The sequence below is a fragment of the Mauremys mutica genome, chromosome 2 (assembly GCF_020497125.1).
Source record: "Mauremys mutica isolate MM-2020 ecotype Southern chromosome 2, ASM2049712v1, whole genome shotgun sequence".
NCBI classification, from domain to species: domain Eukaryota; kingdom Metazoa; phylum Chordata; order Testudines; family Geoemydidae; genus Mauremys; species Mauremys mutica.
Genome location: NC_059073.1, coordinates 81,663,908 through 81,686,111, shown reverse-complemented (window position 1 = coordinate 81,686,111; position 22,204 = coordinate 81,663,908). Strand labels below are relative to the sequence as shown.

The following is a 22,204-nucleotide window of genomic DNA, read 5'->3' as shown; positions in this document are numbered from 1 at the left end:
CCAAAACAGTCAGAGCTGGTATGGTTTTGTACAGGGACTGTAAATTATAAAGAGAAATATAATATGAGCTTAGCAAAGACAAAAATGTTTGGTGGATTGGCAAGTGTGTCTTTTTTTCCCCCCAGCAGCAGTCAGAACATGAAGCCACAGTTGCAGACAAGTGTTCAGAATTTTTTTTTTTGATTCGGGATTCTTCGTATCACTAATCTTTTCCACATTAGTACATCCCTTAGCCGGTTGTACCAATTAGTCAAGGTGAGTGACTCAGATTTCTTCCACGGAGCTGCAATATAACATCTGGCATCTACTAACAAATAGAAAATTGGGTTTCTGACTTTTAGATGACATTTTTCCATGAATAGCAAACTCAATAACAGGACCTTGGTGTCCAATTGCAAATCCAAGCCTGTGATAGTCTCCCTTTTGTTAAACTGCATGTAATGTTTATGAACCGCTAGAGAATGACAATGCAAGAAGGTGAGGGCATTTATCCACACAGCAGCACAGTATCCGCAACAGCACAAGTTTCCTGTTGCTGGTTGGCCAATATGTGGCCTTTTCAGCAGCAGACTGACCATTAGAGATGGCCTTCTATCTCCATACCTGTTCAATTCTTTATTGTCAGCCTCACCAGAGCAGTCAAGGTGCCTGTAATGGTGTTTTTGTGATGCAAACATCTGTCCACTAAGAACTGGAATGAGGCCACCAGTTCAACTCACAACTGCAGATGAACCATCTTGAGGTGGTAACAATACTCAGCCAACTCCGATTAGAATCAGTAAGCTAGAGAGGAAAGTTTTACCCTTGTTCATTTGCAAAACCCTTCGATTCCGCCAAACATGGATAAAGCAGCCAAGTGATACCACTTGAAACATCTTCCATCACCTGAATTATATACATATGCTCTTTTATCTGGGGGGAAATACCAGTCATAACAGGTTGCAGCTGTATTACCTGATTTTAATGTAGCTGCAGGAGCTGGCAACTTATCTCCAGATGTCCACCCCACTGTTTGGTAGTGATTGATCTGCCTTACCAGAGTTATATACATATCCATGTCTCAGTCACCCTTCCTGCTATTAAAATGTTATACAAATTAGGAAGACACCCTTAGTAGTTTGTGAGCTCTACTCACTACATATACTGCTCAGAAGTTTGTTATCCAGTTCTAAGATGTTAGATCAATCCAGAGGATGCCTGCATTGTATACAATGGAGCATTACCAGCCAGGGTAATTGAAAATCAGATTTATGTTTTTCCATTCTTAATATGCATTTCCTAAACATTTGAGCTATCAAGTATAACTCAGCTTCTTCCCACTCTTGGAACTTAATACATTTTTCTGCAGACATGAAAAAAGCCTTAATTTCTTCATCATATACAACAGGGGTCGGCAACCTTTCAGAAGTGGTGTGCCGAGTCTTCATTTATTCACTCTAATTTAAGGTTTTGCGTGCCAGTCATACATTTTAGCATTTTTAGAAGGTCTCTTTCTATAAGTTTATAATATATAACGAAACTATTGTATGTAAAGCAAATAAGGTTTTTAAAATGTTTAAGAAGCTTCATTTAAATTTAAATTAAAATGCAGAGCCCCCCTGGACCGGTGGCCAGGACCTGGGCAGTGTGAGTGCCACTGAAAATCAGCTCGCGTGCAGCCTTCGGCACGCATGCAATAGGTTGCCTACCCCTGATATACAATTTTGCATGATAGTGTAATAGTGTGTCTGCTGCACCACATTATGACCTGGTATTCTCTATATAAAAAATTGGCAGAAAAAAGTCTCAGTGTGGTTTTACACATCATAAAGGAGCAGCGGAGAGTAAAAACAATATTGTTGTTGATTTATCATTATTTATATGTATTACCATACCACTTAGAAAGCCTAGTCACGGAGCAGGATCCCATTGTGCCAGGCGCTGTAGAAACATTGAAGACAGTCCCTCATCTAAAGAGATTACAATCTAAGCAGTTTTGCTTCACAGTTAACCTTAATCCATGTTTGAGCTTTTTACTAAGCAGGTGGTCGGAATTTTCTGCCTTTGCAGGTTCTGGTAGAAACTGCTTTACTGTGATTCGAGAAAACAATTGTTAGTTGCTTTGGAATTCAACTGTATTTTGGAGTAAAAACTGTGATTAGATTCTGATGATCTTCCATTATGATTCTTGCTTATGTGGACAAGGTTCATTCTGATCACCAAATTTGTGGTCAGGAAGAAATTATCCCAGGAATATTCAATTTTTTTGCTTTCCTCTGGGGCATTAGGCAGGGAATCCTTATTAGTACTAGATAGGCCTATCTCAAAAGATCAGCTTTGTATGATTGCAGAGAGGAGGTATGGTGGTCCTCAGGCTTTCAGATAGTTTTCTTCTGTGTTTCTCTGTAACACTCAAGATCAAACAATTGGGAAACTGGCCAAGAATAAAAAAACGGAACTCCTAATGACAGCAGTGAAAGGAACAAGAGATTAATGAAAAGGGGTCACTGCTGGCTTATGCCTTTACAGTTCCTTTTAATGAGGTACAATGTTGGGTAACTGGTGTCATGTGTCATGTCATAATGTATCATCATATTCACGTTGGGTTCTGTCATGTCACAGAGTATAACAGGAGATGACAGATACAATGAGACTGTCAGATGAGGAATTTTCTTTTTTACTTGTTATTTACAAGGTTTAAAATTTACTAAACATGTTACAGAGCTGAACAAGAGGGGAAAAAGAGTCGCCACAAGACAAAGCAAGAGGGCAAAAGGCCAAATCCTGAAAGTCTTACTCAAATCTCAAGCAGGCTAAACTCCCATTGGCTGCATAAAAACAACAGGATTTAAACCAATAACACAACTAGAGATGGGACCAAGCTGCAGAGTCTGGATTTTGATCCCACAGCATTTGGGGTTGTTTAGATCATGTTTTGTTTCAGCCTATTTTAGAGATGGCCATAGGAATTTGGATTCAGATGTACATTTGGATTCCAAACTCCCTAAAAGTTCAAGTGTTTTGATTCAGACCTCTCTCTATTTAATACATACAAAAAGCTAAATCCTCACCTTTGTCAGGTCAGAGCTTGGTGCAGCAGAGGTGGTGGTGGAGTCCCAGGCCTGGGGCTGGCTGGGGGTTGAACAAGTGTACCTTAGATCAGCTGAGGAGTACCCCACCCTCCCATCACCGTGAAACAACCTCTCCCGTCCCTGAAGTCAAGGACCCCAGGATACTCTGGAGGAATCCGCTGCTGCCCGTTTAGGGCAGCTTTAAGGTCCCTTTGCAGTGCTTCAGCAATGGACCAATATCTGTCCCAAGACTCCATTTCTCAGAACACACAGTCACATAGAAATAGTCACAGCTTCAACAAGCCCAGCCAACACAAAGTGTTCAGCCTCAGCAAAATCAGAAATGCACGTCAGTGTTTGACACCCATCAGCATTGCTCATGCTTTAGCTGGGTTAAGGATCACATACTCAGATACAAATATTCTCCCTTCAGAATGAGAAATCTCTGGTGCCTCTGTGGCAAAGCCCTAGCTAAATCTGGAATCCTGTATTTTCCATACTAGGAAAAAAAAACCAGCATTTTTTCCCCTTCTTAGTCAAGCAGCTAGCAAAACTCTATTGTTATTCTAAACAGAAGAGAAGGTAGTGACTAAGGGCTTTGTCTACTTGGCATGGCAAAGCGCATTAGAGGGGCGTGATTCATAGAGCACTCTAACATGTTGTGCTCAAACTGCTCCCTGTAGACCCTGTTGGCACGCTCTAACAGGTACCAAGAGCACCAGCAGGGTCTACACAGGACAGTTGGAGTGCAACATGTTACAGTGCTCTTCAGCTTATACCCCTCTAATGTGCTTTGCTGCGCCATGTAGACAAGCCCAAAGAGCTTTAGGCACAACCCTGAGCAGAGGGTGGTATGTGAATTGCATCACAACATGAATAGCCTCAGCAGACACTGTGACTCAAAGACAACCCGATTCACAATTCAGTGCCTACTACTCTGTCTTTGCTCATAGGTGTGCAGGGTGTATTTATTGCTAGTGTAGATAAATGGAGGGTAACCTATACCAGAAGTAATTTGTTAGCTCCTACTCTTCTGAAAATTCTCCATTACTTCCACAAAAGTTGTAAGAGTTAAGGGGATCCACTACAGGCTTCAGCATACAGCACTTGCCTCCAAACTTAAGGTACCCAAACCATACCACCAGATTTTTAGACAGGAATGATGTATCATAGTGACAACCTACAATGAGGTCAACTACAGTACCAAGAATCATGTCAACCAAACAAAGCTTCTACTATTGAATCAGCTTTCACTTTTCCTTCTTTCTGGCCAGATGCAATTGGACCAACCAATTCAGAACAAAAGCCATTTACTTCTACAAGTAGTTCATATTCTCTCTCGCCCCCTCTCTTTCCTCGTATACACACACACAATGTTGGTGCAAGGTTTTGTACACGGTCACATTAAAATTTTGTTAATCATCAAATTTAAATGCATCAAAAACAATGAAATCCCGATCTATGTATTTATCTGTCCAGAGCTTAATCCTGGATTGTGCCTAGGGAGAAATATTCCATTTTCCTATATGCTTTAAAAAAGTCAGAGACAATATCTTTCACCTCATTGTTTATAACTGATGTGCACATTTAATCAAGCAACCTTTGAACCAGATCTTTGTCTGGGGTAAATCAGAATAGTTACAAAGGATTCAACGGGGTTATGGTGATTTATACCAAGGCATCCAGTCCTTTGTCCTGTTCCTCTAACACAAACATTAACATTATAAAATTTTGAAATACCTGAAGACATTAAAAAGAATTGCATTGTAACAATTAAATCTGATGTGTTGGAATATATAACGGGATCCCCCGTATACGTCTCCCCCTTATCCATCGTTTTGTATATCCATTGCTTATCAATAGTGGAATGTGTTCCAATTCACATCAGTCCCAATCCACATATTCCTCATTTACAACTTACTTGCTTCACCTTTTGTGTCTTAGCAACCATTGGCAGTGCCCCGCCTCAGCATCTCCTGTCTGCCAGCAGCCACGTGGGTTGCCGATCAACTCCTTCTCTTCCCTCCCAGCACCTCCTGCATGCCACTGAACAGCTGGGATGGGGCATGCTTGGAGGAGGGGGTGGAACTGGGCGGGAAAAGGTGGGTGGATCATTATTTCTTATGCGGAAACATTCCCCAGTATCCGTCATTTCAGTATCCATTGCCCTTTTCAAAAACACAACCCTGATGTATACCGGGGACCCCCTGTACACATCTTGTTATAGCCAGGGTTGTTGCAGCCATGTTGGTCCTGGGATATTAGAGAGACAAGATAGGTAAAGTAATATCTTTATTGGGCCGTCTTCTGTTAGTAGAGAGACAAGCTATCGAGTTTACACAGAGCTCTTCTTCAGGTCTGGCTGTATACAGGATTACCAGACTTGACAGGCAATGCAATTGTGGTTTTGTTTGAAGGAAGGTTTTTCTATAGCATTGTGTATCTCCACATTAGTGAACACAATGGAATTCATTTTAATCATTCAAGTTTTCAGAGCTTGTATTATGACAGATGCAAATCTGACCATTTGTGGCAAATATTTTGTCTAGACAAAAAACAAACAAACAAACAAAAAAAAAATACAAACAGATTTGACATTAGCACCAGCTTTTCCTCCTGGTACCTGGCAGAGGGCAAATCAAAGCAGCTTTCCACTCCTCTGTTCATTTGCTGAGCTTCATCTTAGAACTATACTGAAGCTGCCCCTTTCTTCACTTGTGTCACGCTTTGAGTAATACAGCCTATCAGCAAGTCCTCCTCCTTGGTTATTGGCAGCTCACTTTCCTGGAATATTGCTGTAATATATCTTCAGAGCAGAACTTCACTCTAAGGCTGTTTTAGTGTAATACACTCTTCCTGCTTTCTAAGATGTTATTATAAGAGAGAAAAAAGGAAAGACATTATACGACTGAAGCAAATTCTTTCCCAGAAATAACAGTTAAATATACTAACCGATTTAGTTTATCATATGAAAATTATGTTGGCATCAGGAGAATACATCTTGCCATTAAATATACATTCTCTCCCTCTACGATACTATAAAATCTTAAATGTCCACCTTTAAGAATGCAGTTTCGGTGGGGAGAAAGAGATAAGTAGTACAGTAGCTATGTTGCAGAAATAAATCAAGCTTGTCTCCTCTGGAAAAAACACACCACCAAAATGTACTAATACCACATGATCCTGCCAGGAGATTTCCCTCTTAAATAAACTCATACTGCAGAGTGTAGCAAGAAAGTCTCCCCCCTGTCTGGATAGGCTAATTGAGAGTCAAGAATGATTTGAGCTGGTAGGAAAAGAGTGCTGTCATGTCATTATTATCTGCACAGAAGCAAACTTGCTGGAGTCTGTATTGCCCTAATAATACAACAGTGTGGTTTTGCCCAGAATGAATCCTAAGAAAATTTACAAAAATATTTTTGTAAGTTTCTCACCTGTTACGTTTTTCTTAAGAGAATATATATTTCAGTGTGGATGACTTATTTTAGATTAAAGGACACAACAAAAAACAAAAATAAAGTCTTCAGGACACAAAACAGTGTGTTGAGGGCAGGTCTTCGCTACTCACCGGATCGGCGGGTAGGGATCGATCTATCGGGGATCTAGAGGCGGATAAATTGATCCCCGAAGGCACTCCCCATCGACTCCGGAACTCTAGCTTGTAAGAGGTGGAAGCAGAGTCAACGGGGGAGCGGCAGCGGTCGACTCACCGCCATCCTCACGGCCAGGTAAGTCGACCTAAGATATGCCAACTTCATCTACATGAATAGCTACACGAAGTCAACATATTTTAGGTCAACCCGCCCCCAGTGTAGACCAGGGCTCAGTCTGGGTTTGTTTATGCAGTGAAGTTGCACCAGCTTACCATTCAGTCATTCAACTGATACAACTGTGTGTGTAGCCAGGCATCTTGAATTAGATCACAGGGAGTGCCCTTCTGGACAGGAAAGAGTGCCCAGTTTACCTTTCAGGGTGCTTTACAGTACAAAGAAAATAGACGCACCTTTACACCCCTACATACACCATACAGTCTATGGAGAAATACGATACACAGCAGTACTGTAAAAAGCAGCGTATGCTCACATTTTTGTTGAAGAAACAATAAAAACAGGACATTAAGTTTGATTTTCTCTAACTATTTGGATATTTGGCAAGGAACTAGACACCACACTGTCCAGGCCTTTTGCATGAAATTTTTAATGTCAACTTTTACTTGTTTCCCTTTGTAGACGTCTGGTGTTGGGGCTCGGCCCTCTCAGGTGCGGCTGGGAGCCAGGCCGCCTCACAACATGGCTTAAACCAGCAGTTCAGTCTCCAAAGGTCCAAGCCCTAGGTCAGGGCGGGGCAGCGAACAATAGTCTAAGGGCTCAGACCCTCAGGCAGGGGCTGAGCAAAACAAACAGTAATTTAAGCCCAAGCCCTTAGTCAGGGCGGGGCAACAGACAGCAGTTCTGGGCTCAGGCCCTCAGGCAGGGATGAGCAACCCAAACAGTAGTCCAGGGCTCAGGTCCTTAGGCAGGAGCTGAGCAACAACAACAGGTTAGTCCAGACTTCTACGCCTGAGTGCTGGTGTGAGGGGGGAGACTGCCACCCGTGAGTGGGGTGGCAGGGGGGACACAGGCCCACCCACTCCACTGTGTCCCAGCCCGGGGCCCTAACAGTGGCAGTTAGTCTGCTGCTGTGTCGGTGGGGTCCTGACCGCAACACACCGACATCGGCTCGAAATCTGCGGTAGCCAGACTGGGGTCAGCTACCCCCGGGCTACTTCCCATCTCCCCCTCCATGGGTACCTGCTCATCTCTGGGGTCCGCAGCGGGGTCCCACACCATGGGCTCCTCGGCGTGTTGAGGGCTGGCTAGGTCGGGCTGCTCCTCAGGACTCGGGTAAGGGGGACACTCGGGCAGCTCCTCGGGGTACCGGGCTCGGGGAAGGCTCGGCCCGTCCTCAGAGTACCGGGCTCGGGGAAGGCTCGGCCAGTCCACCTCAGGGTACCGGGCTCGGGGAAGGCTCGGTCCAGCAGGAGCTCGGTCAGTAGTGTCTGTCCTCTCCGGCCGCCGGGCAGCAACTGAGCGCTGGGGCCGGGCCTTTATACTTCCTGTCCCGCCCCTTGACTTCTGGGGGGCGGGGACAGGCGGCAGTGGCTCCGCCCACTGCAGCGGCGGCTGTTCTGGCTCGGCCCTCTCAGGTGCGGCCGGGAGCCAGGCCGCCTCACTACACCCTTGCATTCAAATATTTTAATGGAAATATAGGGGGTGTCTAAACTGCAGAACTCTTTCAGCAGCGTGTAGTGTACATAAACGTATAGCTCCCCTAGCATGGGTATAAATAGCAGTGGAGACAGTGAGGCCTGGATCAAGCCGTGAAGACATGCCTGAAGGGTATGGGTACATACCCCACACATTCTCTACTGGCCCAAGCTGGGTAGTGGCACGCTACCTCCACAGGAAAAGACTCTGGTAGTGGGGGTATGGCTGAAATAGCTCTCTGCTGCTGGAGCCCTTCTCCTCCACAGGGAAAGGCTTGGGCAGAGGGGCAGCAGGGAAAGGCTATCAACTCCCTGCATCTTCTCCGCTGCCTGGAAAGACTCTGGCAGCAGGAAGCAGTGGGAAAAAGGCTCACTGGCTCCCCCCGTTCCCACCAGAGCTCTTTCTCCCCACAGGGAAAGGCTCTGGCAGTGGGGAACAGCTGGAGCCATGGCCCCTGCCTCCCCTCCCCTGGCCAGAGCCTTTCAATGACACACGTACAACACACTGCAGTGGGGACCCAGTACACTAAAGGCCATCAAAAGTGATGGGTAGTGTACATGCTGCCTTAGTAACCAAAAATAGCTCCACATTCCCCATGAAGGGTAATGGCCTAATCATGGTCCCAGTTGACTTCCTGGGAGTTTTGCCTGTGACTTCTATCAAACCGTGATTAGGTTTTAAGTAAAGTTCTAAGTAAAGATGGTCTATCCTGGCATCTCAGAGTCTGGTGCTGCCACCATTGAAGTCAGTATTAAAACGATCACTCAGAGGCCCTGTCTAAGTGAGTAACCTTTCTGCTAAACAGGCTTTCTTAGCTTTATTTAGACTCCTTTATGCTCAATCTGACTCCTGTAGAGCTTCTTAGACCCCACCCCCCACCCCCAATATCTAAGGAAATCCACGTTGGAGAAATTTGCACTTCAGGAAGATGGAGGGTGGGGTAGGAAGGTTTAAGTTAAAGTAGCATGGGGGCTTCTGGAACATGCACCTTCTTCCCATTCCTTGGTGTGTAAATTACATCAACTTTCACTTAGGCCATGTCTACACATACAACGCTGCACCTGTACTGATACAGCTGCACCAATGTAGTGCATCTGGTGAAGATGCTCTATGCTGACAGGCGAGAGCCCACCCCCATCGACATGAAAAGAACACCTCTGTGAGCGGCAGAAGCTATGTTGGCAGGAGAAGTCCTCCCGCTGACATAGTGCTGTGCACACAAGCGCTTATGTCGGTGTCACTTATGGCACTCAGCAGGGTGGTTTATTCACACACTCCAAGCAACATAAGTTTTGCTGACATAGGCTGTAGTGTAGACATAGCCTTAGATTTCGTTAGAGTGGGGGTAAATAGTTGTAATGGGGACTAAGTCAGTATAAGGGGATCTAAGTTACTCAGCATCTGGGAGGCTAATGGAGTCGAGCGAGCGTCTAAATTGACATAACACACTGGGGTGTCTGGAAGTGTAAGTCACCATCTGAGACTCTTTCTACACTTTCTTAAACTCACCTCTGAATTTGAGCTTCTCTGTGCAAGTCTGCTTCACGTTTCAAAGGTAGCAAGTTCAAATCCTGCTAGGATTATACTTTTACTTACATGCTTACTAACATTTCCCCGAGTAAAGTGACCATATAGATCAGTGGTCCCCAACCTTTTTGTGGCCAGTAGCACATTCATGTTTTCAGAAGAGTGTGGCGGGCGCCAACAATTTTTCAAGGCTTATTTTGTATTTGTACATTAAAAAAATCCGAACAACATCATATTTAATATAACATATGAATCCAGAGAGAAGAGCGAAGCCGGAGAGAAGCTGCGAGGACAGAGAACACCGGCGCCTGTAGCCTGCAGCCCCGGAGTTCTCTGTCCCCAGCCGGCGCGGGGCTGCAACTTGTCTCCCCTGCTGGGCACTAGGCGGGCCCCGCGCCTGCTGGGAACAGAGAACACCGTGCTCCCAGCCTGAGTTCTGTCCCAGTCAGGTGCCGGGCCACGGCTTCTCCCCCCTGCTGGGCACTAGGCGGGCCCCGCGCCTGCTGGGAACAGAGAACACCGTGCTCCCAGCCTGAGTTCTCTGTCCCAGTCAGATGCCGGGCCACGGCTTCTCCCCCCTGCTGGGCACTAGGCAGGTGCACATAAATGCCCCCGCGGGCGCCACGGCGCCCACGGGCACCACGTTCGGGACCACTGATAGATTAATTATTTTCCTTTTTCTAAAGCAAAGTTTCAGATCCAAAATATTTCACATTAAAAACCCCTACAAAATTAAAAAAACCCAAACTCTTCATCCATGGAAAGATGTATAAAAATATCTATGTTCAAATTTAACAAGAGACAATTTGGGATAACTTGTCCCTCCTTCTCAGGCACATAAACCCAAACATGGAGCTCTGACTTGAGGAGAAGCAGTGGTTGTATTTTGTTTAACTTGACCTTTTAAACTGCCAACTCTTTTTATAGCTAAAACATCTTCATGTGGTTGAACTATTCTAACGTGAAATATTTTGGATCAGGTCCTACAGAGAAGGCTAGGGAAAGTAAACACCTGAAACACACTCCCATTTAAATGCAAGGAAATGCCCAATAATGATTTTAGAATGGGATGGTCTCCCCACTCGTTTCAATTAACTATAATTTCCCATATTACCTAGCAAGGAAATCTGCCTTCTAGATGCAATGAAACTGCTTATTCCATCACACTAAACTTTCCCCCAGTTGCACTGGTAAAGCAAAGAAACATCCTTTCCGCCCCATGGCATTATTTTCCATAGTTTTTTTTCCCCTCTGGGATCAGAGAGGTCACAAGTGGCTGGAAATGTACCGAAAACTCTATTAGTTTATTTTTTTTAAGGTGGAAAGCAGTCAGTGATGCCAGGAAATGAGCCCATTAGTGATTTTTCCCATATTCCTCTAGAGACATATGCCTAAATCATATTATACATACCAATTGCTGAGTTTTCTTGTAAAAACAATATAAACTGTAGAGTATAAACAATATACTAAGTAACTAAAAATGTACAGTGGTTATTTATTTAGGGATCCCGATCCAGCACCCACTAAAATCAATGGGAACCTCTCAGTTGACTTCAATGACCATGGATCAGGTCTTTGAATAGGTCCTGACACTGGAGGTGAATAAAATATTAATCATTATTAGCAATAAAGAAATATTTGCCTTTGGGGGTCATATCCTGAACTTCTCAAACAAACTTCATAATCTCACTACCCACAAACACCTGATCTTGGAAGGGGATTCACACTGAGTCCCTCTTTCTCTCTCTCTGCATAGGCACCTTCAAGGGCTACTGGTTCTTGAGAGAGACTGGTTGAGATCAAATTTCCAGCAGAGGAGGAAAGGAGCTAGTTTGCTTGAGCTCCACAGCCACTTCTGGTCTACTGTAGAACTTCAGTCCTCTTGGTGCTTTTCTGGGCAGAAGTATCTAACTAGTTAGAGGGGTACTAATATGGCCATCATCAACACAGTATCCAAGCACCACAAATATTAATACATTCATCCTCACAACCTCTCAGTGTTTTCTTCATTTTAGACATGGGGAATTGAGGCACTTGTCCACAGGAAGTGTGTGGCTAAGATGGTAATTAAAACCAGGTTTCTTGAGCCAGCCCTGTCCACTAGACCATCCTTCATTATTTTAGCAAGCACTCCCTATGATTCTTCAGATTTGGCCTCAACTTACTATTTTGTTCCATATAGCTTTCTAGTTATGAAGTGTGTGTTTCATGAAATGGGTAAGATGTTTCTACAGGCCTTTTTTTTTTTTTTTTTAAAGCGGTGTTGCTATGTATAATACTTTTATTACCAGAGGCTGTGGAGTTACTAACCTACAAACATCTGCAATTATACTGCACTCCATTGGTGAAAACAATGTGATCACATAGAAGAGAGGTCATGGGCCTAATTCTCCTCTGTCCTGCACCGCGTGTAGTCAATTACACAAGGGCAAAGTGGCAGTAGAATGCTACCACTCTGATTTGGTTGCGTTTTACACCCACTTTGCACTGGAGTAAACGAGGTGCAGGGCAATGGAGAATCAGGCCCCCAGTATGTGAACCAACCACTACAGGTTTCCTTTTCAGCAGCTATTCTTTTCGTTAGTGGTGGTGGGCTGTCATGGGGATTGTTGTTTGGTTTAGGTTAGTATTTTTAATTGGAAAACGAAATAGAGTTTGGTTAAGAATTTGTTTAGAACTAGGAATCAGAAAATAATGTATTTAAAATATATTCCAACTACTAAACAACTGGAGAAATAAAAGCTGGCCTTGAGCCACAACCTGTTCGTTTTAGTCACCCAAGCAGTGTCACTGACTGCACTGGAACTATTTGCATGACTGAGGAAAGGAGGCTGTCTGTGTCTTAGGCCACGTTTACACTTACCGGGACGGTCGACGCGGTGAGTTCGACTGCTCAGAGTTCGAACTATCGCGTCTGATCTAGACGCGATAGTTCGAACTCCGGAAGCGCTAGTTCGAACTCCGGTACTCCACCGCGGCAGGAGGAGTTGCCGGAGTCGACCCTGGAGCCGCGGAGTTCGCTTCCCCGCCGTCTGGACGGGTAAGTTTTCGAACTAGGGTAGTTCGAATTCAGCTACGTTATTCACGTAGCTGAATTCGCGTACCCTAGTTCGAATTAGGGGCTGTGTGTGGACCAGGGCTTAAACAATTTTCTAACATGCTTTACTAATGGATTTATTTTTAAAGTATGTGAGTTTTGTGAGTTGGAACTGTTACAAATTGGCCATCCTGGTGCAAGAATCTTCTCCAGCCCCTTATAATAGCCTTCGCTGTAGCTCTCTGCCTCACTGACTCTCCACTTCTTTTCAAATCTCATCAGAAAATATATTTCTCTCTCTCTTTGCTGTTATTTAATGCTATAACTGTTGCATTTTGTTGTACGTTGCAAATCATATAGTATAGTCTTCTATAAGTTATTGTCATCCTGAGAGATGTCTGTTTTTTTCCCCCCATGAATAAATGTCAATATTTTTGTTCTTTTCATCTAAAAAGTCAGCATGGTCCAGTGGGTAAGATCTAGGAGAGGAAAGACATCTGAATTTCATCATGAGTTCTGCCACTGACTCACTGAGACACCTTGGGCAAGTCAGTTAAACATTCTGAACTTCCATTTTCACCATAAGAACGGCCATACCAGGTCAGACCAAAGGTCCATCTAGCCCAGTATCCTGTCTACCGACAGTGGCCAATGCCAGGTTCACTCCCTCTGGGGCACCTAACAGGCAATGATCAAGTGATCTCTCTCCTGCCGTCCATCTCCATCCTCTGACAAACAGAGGCTAGGGACACCATTCCTTACCCATCCTGGCTAATAGCCATTTATGGACTTCACCACCATGAATTTATCCAGTTCTTTTTTAAACGCTGTTATAGTCCAAGCCTTCACAACCTCCTCAGGTAAGGAGTTCCACAAGTTGACTGTGCGCTGTGTGAAGAAGAACTTCCTTTTATTTGTTTTAAACCTGCCGCCTATTAATTTCATTTGGTGACCCCTATTTCTTGTATTATGGGAATAAGTAAATAACTTTTCCTTATCCACTTTCTCCACATCACATGAGTAACAACATGGGGATAATAAAACTTATCCACCTTTATAAAGGGCTGTAAGGTGTACGGATATAAAAATGTTATTTAAGAGCTTTCAAATTCCAACTTTTTTTTAAAAAAAAAATCTGATTTCAGGAATAAGCAACTTGGTTTAGGAAGCTTTTAAAAGTAAATTAAAAAAACCAAAACTTTGGATTATATCCTAAATCCATTGAAGTCAAGCAAAAGATTCCTATCGACTTCAGTGGGCTTTGAATCAAGCCCTCAGCGCTGACAACACTAGCCAGAACTGGTGCTAAAAGCCCAGGTATGCCCTATGCTAACTTACCTCACGTGCATAGTTTCAGCCACGACACCTCAGGATTGCTGATATTCCAATCTGTTGCCTCCAGCCAGTCTCTACGCAAAAGAATAAATGGACACAAATCAGACATCAAGAATTATAACATTCAAAAACCAGTTGGAGAACACTTCAGTCTCCCTGGTCACTCAGTCAGCAGCAGGGGTGGCCCTCTTGCTACAAGGTGGTACATTCTCCTCCCCCAGGGAGATGATTATGGGACAGGAGCTGGCTTTGTCCAGCCCCTCCCTCTTGAGCTTTGTCCTTGAGCCCGGGGGCTATAGGAACTGGCTACAACCATCCCTGCCCCCAAAGCTGCATTTTTTACTGCTACAGAGGAATCTAAGAGACACTCTCCTATTCTCCCAGCAGTCCAAGTGACTTCACCCCCACCCCCAGGGCTTTTAGCACAAGATTCCTTCTCACTGTTAACCAACCATGGGACAGATTCTGTCACATTAAAGAAATCATTCCTCAGTAGAAACGATGCAAAATTGTGTGCCACTGTAGCAACAGTCAGTTCAGCCTGCAAATGATTAGTTTGCATGTGTACTTTAGCTAAAAGGTGCAAGGACTTTGTAACTGCCCACCAGTTCTAATTCTGCCATTTTACCTAGCAACAATTCCTTCTCCTGGATTAGGTCCCTCCTGACCACAGAAATTTCAGCCCCCATATCGATTAGTCCAAGAAGCACTTTCCCATTCAATTTAACAGCATGCATATGCTCACTGCTTGGTTGTGTGGAAGCAAGCTTTACAAATCCTGTGCGGAAAGAGGCAGCAGCCAGACTCTGAGAAACAGCAGCTTCCTGTGTTACTTGTTGCCTGCTTCCACTCAGCAAGGGACACTTATTCCTCAGGTGCTCAGTGGACATACAGTGATAGCACCTCTTGGGCTCCTCTGCCTGTACAGGAAATTTGGGATGAGTAACAGGGGAATGGGGAGGTGAATGCCCAGCCTCCTTTTTCCCAGGGGCAAAACGTTGATTCTGCTTTCCCCCAACCCTGTACCCCCTACCAAAAGCTGAGGGAGGGTCCTTTAGCAGTGGAACTTCCCGGAACCCAACATGAGCACTCTCCTGTAGCCATCTGGCCTGACCCTGTCACAGTTACTTTTTGTGCTATTTTATTTCTATGTAGGTTGTAGAACAAAATGGTGACTAAAAGGAAACAGTGATTATCTTATAGCATTCAAACATCTCTTGTTCCCAGTTAAGGATGGGCCTGGTGCTAGCCCGGGACTTTGGAGACCTGGTACTGACACAAATTTCCTCAGTGAGCTTGAGCAAGTCATTTAGTTTCGCTGTGTCTGAGTTTGCCATCTAAAATGGGACCACCACCACCACTTCCCTACCTCACAGGGGTTTTGTGAGGACACATGCAGTAAAAGGATTGTCAGGCACTGAGATACTATGGTAATGGGGTGCCACATAAGTACCTCAGACAGACAGGTAATTCAGAATAGCATTCAAACAAACCTTTAGAAGTTCCCTTTGAGGCTGAAGTTTGAAGATTTTTCAGTCCAAACTGCGCCTTTTAAATAATGTTTTAAGTGGCTAGAAGAAGATGAGCCTCATATGGCCATTTCATTCTAAGGGCTTATCTACACTGTGGGGTAATGTGCACTAAGGGGAAAGAAGGTTGATTTCTAAAGCATGCCAACATATTGCACATTAATTGGTCCTCTGAGACCCTGCTGGTGTGCACTAAAGCTTCCCTAGTGAGCTTTAATTTAGTGAGGTTTCCAAGAGCTTTTCAAAGTGCACTAAAGTGTTGACATTAAACGGTCCATGTAGACTCTGCTGGTGTACACTCAAGATTCCCTAGTGCCAGCAGGGCCTACCTGGACCATTTAACGTGCTTTAGAAAGTGCATCCCCCTAGTGCACATGGCCACACAGTGTAGACAAGCCGTCAGCCTTTATTACAGCATCCCAACTATAGCAGTGTAAGTGCTTGAACTAACGTGCACTGAACCTGATGCCCATTAATTTCAGTTGGTTTTGGATTAGGCCCTAAAATAATAATAAACAGACTTCAACAAACAGTACTTGCAGCCCTGCTATTGCTACAGATGCGATGGATAAAGCTGTTGGGTTCAAATGTTCCAGGGCAAATTGCAGAGGCTGTACCAACAGCTGAGAGCAGAGCCCTGAGTCCCAATCTGATACTCAACATTCTAATAGTTTATATTTGCTAATTCAGCCTCTACAACTCTGCAGCACTTAGTGGAAGGAAAGTCCTCTGTAAAATCTTGCCTTGCATGCTCTAGCAATAACCTTTATTTCCTCTTTATACTGCTACTAGCAAAATTTGCAAAGGCTATAGACTATTCCCTGCACATGTAGTCAATTTCCTGTGACCAGTTCAAACTCTAGCTTTCATGTGACCATGTCTAAGCTGCAGAATTTGTCTAAATTGGTCTAACCTTCCATGTACATCATTTCTAGTAGTTTCAAGCCACCCCATTTGGGGAAGTGCTTGAAAGAAGCTCCACTTTTTAGAAACTAGCAGACAGTATGGGTGGCCTGGAATCCTCAAAGCTGCGGGGAGGAGGGGGAAAAGAGAGAGAGAAAAAAGAGCAGATCAACATCAGAGAAGCTGCACCACTGTTCATTAGGGAACAGCCTGGAAATGCAGCTACCATTATGCTAGTGGCAATGTCTGCTTTAACATCTTAACTGAGGTAGTACAAAATTTAACCACCATTCACAAGGGAATCCCCCCACTTTGTATTCATGACTCAGACTGTGCACAGGGAAACACAGTGCATTTTAAAAAGAACACTAAATCTCTTTACACTGTTTCTGACACCGGATTTCTTTAATTAAATCACTAGTAGCTGAGGATGACCAGGGACTCAAAAAAGGTATTCAACTTTCTGCTGAGAGGTGCTGCAAAAACACTCCATTAAATGAGCTCTCTCTCCTCCTGCTGGACAGAGCAGAGAACTGTTGTTTATCATTACAAAAAGAATCCCTTTCTTGCTTGCTTTTCTGTAATTTATAATGTCCTGAACCACTTAGATACTATTGTGATGGGTTCCACATACAGACACAAGAAGATAGGGAAGTTCATTTTAAAAGCGTCTTTCTTAAAGCAGGTTAGCTTGTGTTTTAATCCCGGTCATGAAAGCCTCCTGCCTTTTTGTTTGTTCCGAATACTAACGAAAAATACTCTGAGCTATTGAATCTGAGTGCTAGGTGATGAATACAATGTAAAATCCTTACAGTCTAAAACACATGCTTGTGTAAGGCAACAAAGCAATAGCTATTCCTAATAGCTAATATTGTAGCATTTTCTCCATATAGTTTATTTGGGGGAAAAGGTAGAGAAAACAAGCAAGCCAGCTGTTCGCGTATATAAGTGTAAGGAAAAATGGCATCAGATGTGCTGTGCCATCTTTAAACTGTAAAGATGTGTGGGGTTAATAGGGTAGGAATGGAAATGAGATGGCTAGAGAGGGATTTGCTGTTTGCAACAGCTCCTTGAAAAATAAAGTTCATTACAAAACTAACACTGCATTTCATCAGATTGTACACCGTTTGCCTGCTAAGAAAAGAACTTGCAAGACTATGTGTAACAGTGCCATCTGGTGACTCACATCATAGCAATGGGATGTCCTCATAAGTTTAAAATATTTAGGGTCAAATTTTCAGTGAGCCTCTTAAACTTGCAAATTTTGAAGATTTATTTAATCAGCTTTGCAAGTGCAAACCTCTATTTGCACAAACAGGTAATTGCATGCGCAAATCATCATTTGTGTGTAATTTATTCTTCAAAGGCAAATATCTAATTTGTATACACAACTGCCAGGTTTGCACACTGAATTAAGTTTTCTGGGTCCAAGGAAGGGGGAATGTTTTCTAATGCGGGTACAACAGATGCACTGAAGACAATGCAGATGCAAAAAAGACTGTATATAAACATGGTTGTGCAAGCACAACTAATACATGCACATTTTTGCAGTTGTTCCCATTTTACCTTCCTGGCTCATGATTTTGGAGAAATATTACTTGCTTATTACAATCTGCAAGCAATTCTTGGTGGCTGGGATTTCAGGCTGAAATCCATTAGACATCACTTCAGCCTCTAGAAGCTACAGTTGGTAACCTGGGCTGACTACAGGCACAGGGTTGCAGTTCGTTCTGGAGACAGCTGCAGCTCTTGATGCCTACCAGTTTAGTTGGCTTCCCTACTGCCTGTTCGCTGTGCAGAATAGGGGGTTAGCAGTGATACCTCCTACCCATTTCCCTTGAATGCCCATATGATGCTATGGTGGGGAGGAGCAAAGGTGAGCCTGGGGGTGAGGAAGGAAGAAGGGACCATGTATCCAACCCTCTGCTGCTGCCCAAATCTTCATGTCCAAATTTACTCTTCCCCCTCCTCCACTATTGGTGTCAAGATGGTGGAGTGGGAGAGGGAGTTGGGCAGTGCCAGTGTTCAGGAGAGGTTGCTGGGGCACAGCAAGAGGTGATGGGAAAGCAACCTTCTCATCAGTCAAAGAAAAGGAAGGTGCAACCTGTATGCATATTTTTGTATGTTTCTGATTGAATTTCCTGAAAAAGCTCACACACAGAAAAGTTGAGACGGGGTCCGACTCAAGATTTTGGAATACTGATTTCATGGTTTGAAATACCGATAGTCCAGTTCCAGCATGGTTAGCCTGCTAGATCCCTATTCCACATCCAAATTCTCAGGAGTATCTTAAAAGGTCACACGTTTTTGAATTGATATTAGGATCTTTAGCCCTGTCTTGTTTCAGCCCATGTAGGGTGGGAATGGGGAAAGTTTTGCACAAATGTTTGGAAGCAAACAGATGACATGAAAGATGGAAACATTAGAAATTAGATGTTTAATTGCTCATGGGAAAAAAAGTCAAATCTGTAGTGTGCATAATCCCTGAATGTTGCTGTGTCTCTTGTCACAGAATAAAACTACTCAAGGCATTAAGACTATCTTTGGGTACTCTCTCAGAACGCTTCACAATTAACTAATGCCACCAGATAGTAATACCCCACCTCAGAGCCCCTCAGTAGTGACTGAAGCAAAGCAAACTTGAGAAGTCATATTATGGTGGCTGCTGGTAATTTCAAATCTCTCTCTCTCTCTTCACTGCTTAGATGATATTTTACGTAAGTACAGCAGCAAAGGGAGAAGACAATATTAAAGAATCACAAAGAGTTTCTTTCTTCTAACACTGATCAAAGAACACTGTCAGAATAAGGAAAACAGCATTACCCCTAAAGCTAACGTTTCCATTTTAGAGCTTCTGCCTAGACCTAATACCCAGCCCTCTTCCTCTCTGGTTTCCTGCTACAGTTTTCAGGAAACAGAAGTCATATATATCCCATGTGGAGTTCAGGTACCTAACAAAGTCCCATGTTTCTGTAACCCTGCTTTATACTGCAGTATTTGACTTATTTTTTTAGTCAAAAAGGAAGGGAGAGAGAGCTTTTAGTTTGAATACTTGGGGCTTGTCTCCAGTTACCAAGGAATTGATGCACCGTGATCAATCCACCAGGGGTCAATTTAGTGGGTCTTAAATCGACTGCCGCTCTCTCTCCTGTCGACTCCAGTACTCCACCGGAATGAGAAGCATACGGTAAGTGGACAGGAGAGATTCTCCTGTCAACCCAGCGTGGTGTAGACACCACAAAGGGTCAATCTAAGGTATGTAGCTGGAGTTGTGTAACTTAGGTGGATTGAGCCCTGGTAGACCTGTAGACCTGCCCCTTGGTGTCTCTGCAGACGTACAGAGGGCAGGACAGTGGCCTAGAAACATCCAGAATGAGGGTGACTGTTAATATAGTTTCAGAAAAGCCTACTAAAAATGCCTATGAAGGTTTAATTGTGGAGTCTTGCAGGTCCCACACATATCCACTGTTTGATATGAAGCCAAGTAGTCAAGCTTGAAGGGCATATCGAGTGGAGTCCCACGGGGATCAGTTCTGAGTCAAGTTCCATTCAATATCTTCATCAGTGATTTAGATAATGGCATAGAGAGTACACTTACAAAGTCTGCAAATACCACCAAGCTGGGAGAGGTTGCAAGCACTTTGAAGGATAGGATTAAAATTCAAAATGATCTGGACAAACTGAAGAAATGGTCTGAAGAAAATCTGATGAAATTCAAGAAGGACAAATGCAGAATATTCCACCTAGGAAGGAACAATCAGTTGCATACATACAAAATGAGAAATGACTGCCTAGGAAGGAGTACTGAGGAAAGAGATCTGGGGGTCATAGTGTCAGAAAAACAAACAAAAAAACAAACCATCATTCTGGGATGTATTAGCAGGAGTGATGTAAGCAAGACATGAAAAGTGATTCTTCCTAATTCTGATTAGGCCTCAACTGGAGTATTATGTCCAGTTCTGGGTGCCACACGTCTGGAACAATGTGGACAATTTGGAGAAAGTCCAGAAGGTCTAGAAAACATGACCTGTGAGGGAAGATTGAAAAAAATTGGGTTTGTTTAGTCTGGAAAAGACAAGACAGAGGGGACTTGATAACAGTTTTAAAGTACAAAAGAGAGAGTGTTAAAGGAGGGAGAAAAATTATTCTCCTTAGCCTCTGAGGATAGGACAAGAAGCAATGGGCTTAAATTTCAGCAAGGGCGGTTTAGGTTGAAAAACTTCCTGCTGTCAGAGTGGTTATAAATTGCTTAGGGAGGTTGTGGAAATGCATCATTGGAGATTTTTAAGAGCAGCTTAGACAAACACCTGTCAGGGATGGTCTAGATAATACTTAGTCCGGCCATGAGTGCAGGGGGAACTAGATGACCTCTCAAGGTCCCATCCAATCCTACGATTCTACGATGCTATGATTCTAGGATTTACAGAACATTGGGATACCGTCTGTGATTAGGTGACAGCGTGGATGATAGCATCTTGGCTTAGGCAGATGGTGTGCTGTCTTCCTGTGTGAAAGCTGGAAGGGTTCACTTGGTGGGTTTCAAACCAACTAAATTATAGGATGGTGTGACACCGGCAGGACAGAAGCCAGCTCTTGACAAGGCTGCAGGCATTAGCTAAGAACTGACAGACTCAGCTTGAGACCAGACCAGTTCACTTGTGTTAGTGTTGCTCAAAATAGGTATTCATCTTATAAGAATGTATTTAGTGTTTAGACACTATAGGATGTTTGTAAGGTGATGAATGCACTAATCGTATTTGTAATTTCTGTTTTCCATGCTATTAGGAAACATGTACATTTTTCTTGATAAGTTTAGAGAAAACATTGTCAAAGTTATGACCCCATATCGGAAGAGTGCTTTCCCCTCCCCCATCTAGAACTACTATCAAAATCAGATGGGCCATCAAGGAACATCATAATACAATGGATTGCATTGACTACAATGCCGAATACAATGCATTGGTGAGGCCTCATCTGGAGTACTATGTCCAGTTTTGGGCCCCACACTACAAGAAGGATGTGGAAAATTGGAAAGAATCCAGCGGAGGACAACAAAAATGATTAGGGGGCTGGAGCACATGACTTATGAGGAGAGGCTGAGGGAACTGGGATTGTTTAGTCTGCAGAAGAGAAGAATGAGGGGGTATTTGATGGCTGCTTTCAACTACCTGAAAGGGGGTTCCAAAGAGGATGGATCTAGACTTTTCTCAGTGGTACCTGATGACAGAACAAGGAGTAATGGTCTCAAGTTGCAGTGGGGGAGGTTTAAGTTGGATATTAGGAAAAACTTTCACTAGGAGGACGGTGAAGTACTGGAATGGGTTACCTAGGGAGGTGATGGAATCTCCTTCCTTGGAGGTTTTTAAGGTCAGGCTTGACGAAGCCCAGGCTGGGATGATTTAGTTGGTGTTGGTCCTGCTTTGAGCAGGGACTTGGACTAGATGACCTCCTGAGGTCCCTTCCAACCCTGATATTCTATGATTACTAGCCCTACTGCACCTTGGAAATGCTACGTGCAAGGAAACTTGCCCTGGGGACTTGGAGGCTTAATGAAGGAAATAAAACAAAGACAGATGG

At 43.7% G+C, this 22,204-nt stretch overlaps 1 long non-coding RNA gene across 1 annotated transcript in view; it reads right to left on the bottom strand.

Annotated features, from left to right (window-relative positions):
• Window positions 1-5,329: 5,329 nt before the first annotated feature.
• The window catches only part of LOC123364993, a 55,322-nt gene continuing 38,447 nt past the window's right edge, over window positions 5,330-22,204 (bottom strand). Inside the window, exons 2-3 of the long non-coding RNA XR_006577391.1 lie at window positions 14,199-14,269; window positions 5,330-5,913 (exon numbers count right to left, since the gene is read on the bottom strand). This is a non-coding gene — a long non-coding RNA (uncharacterized LOC123364993). The remainder of the gene's footprint in view (window positions 5,914-14,198; window positions 14,270-22,204) is intronic.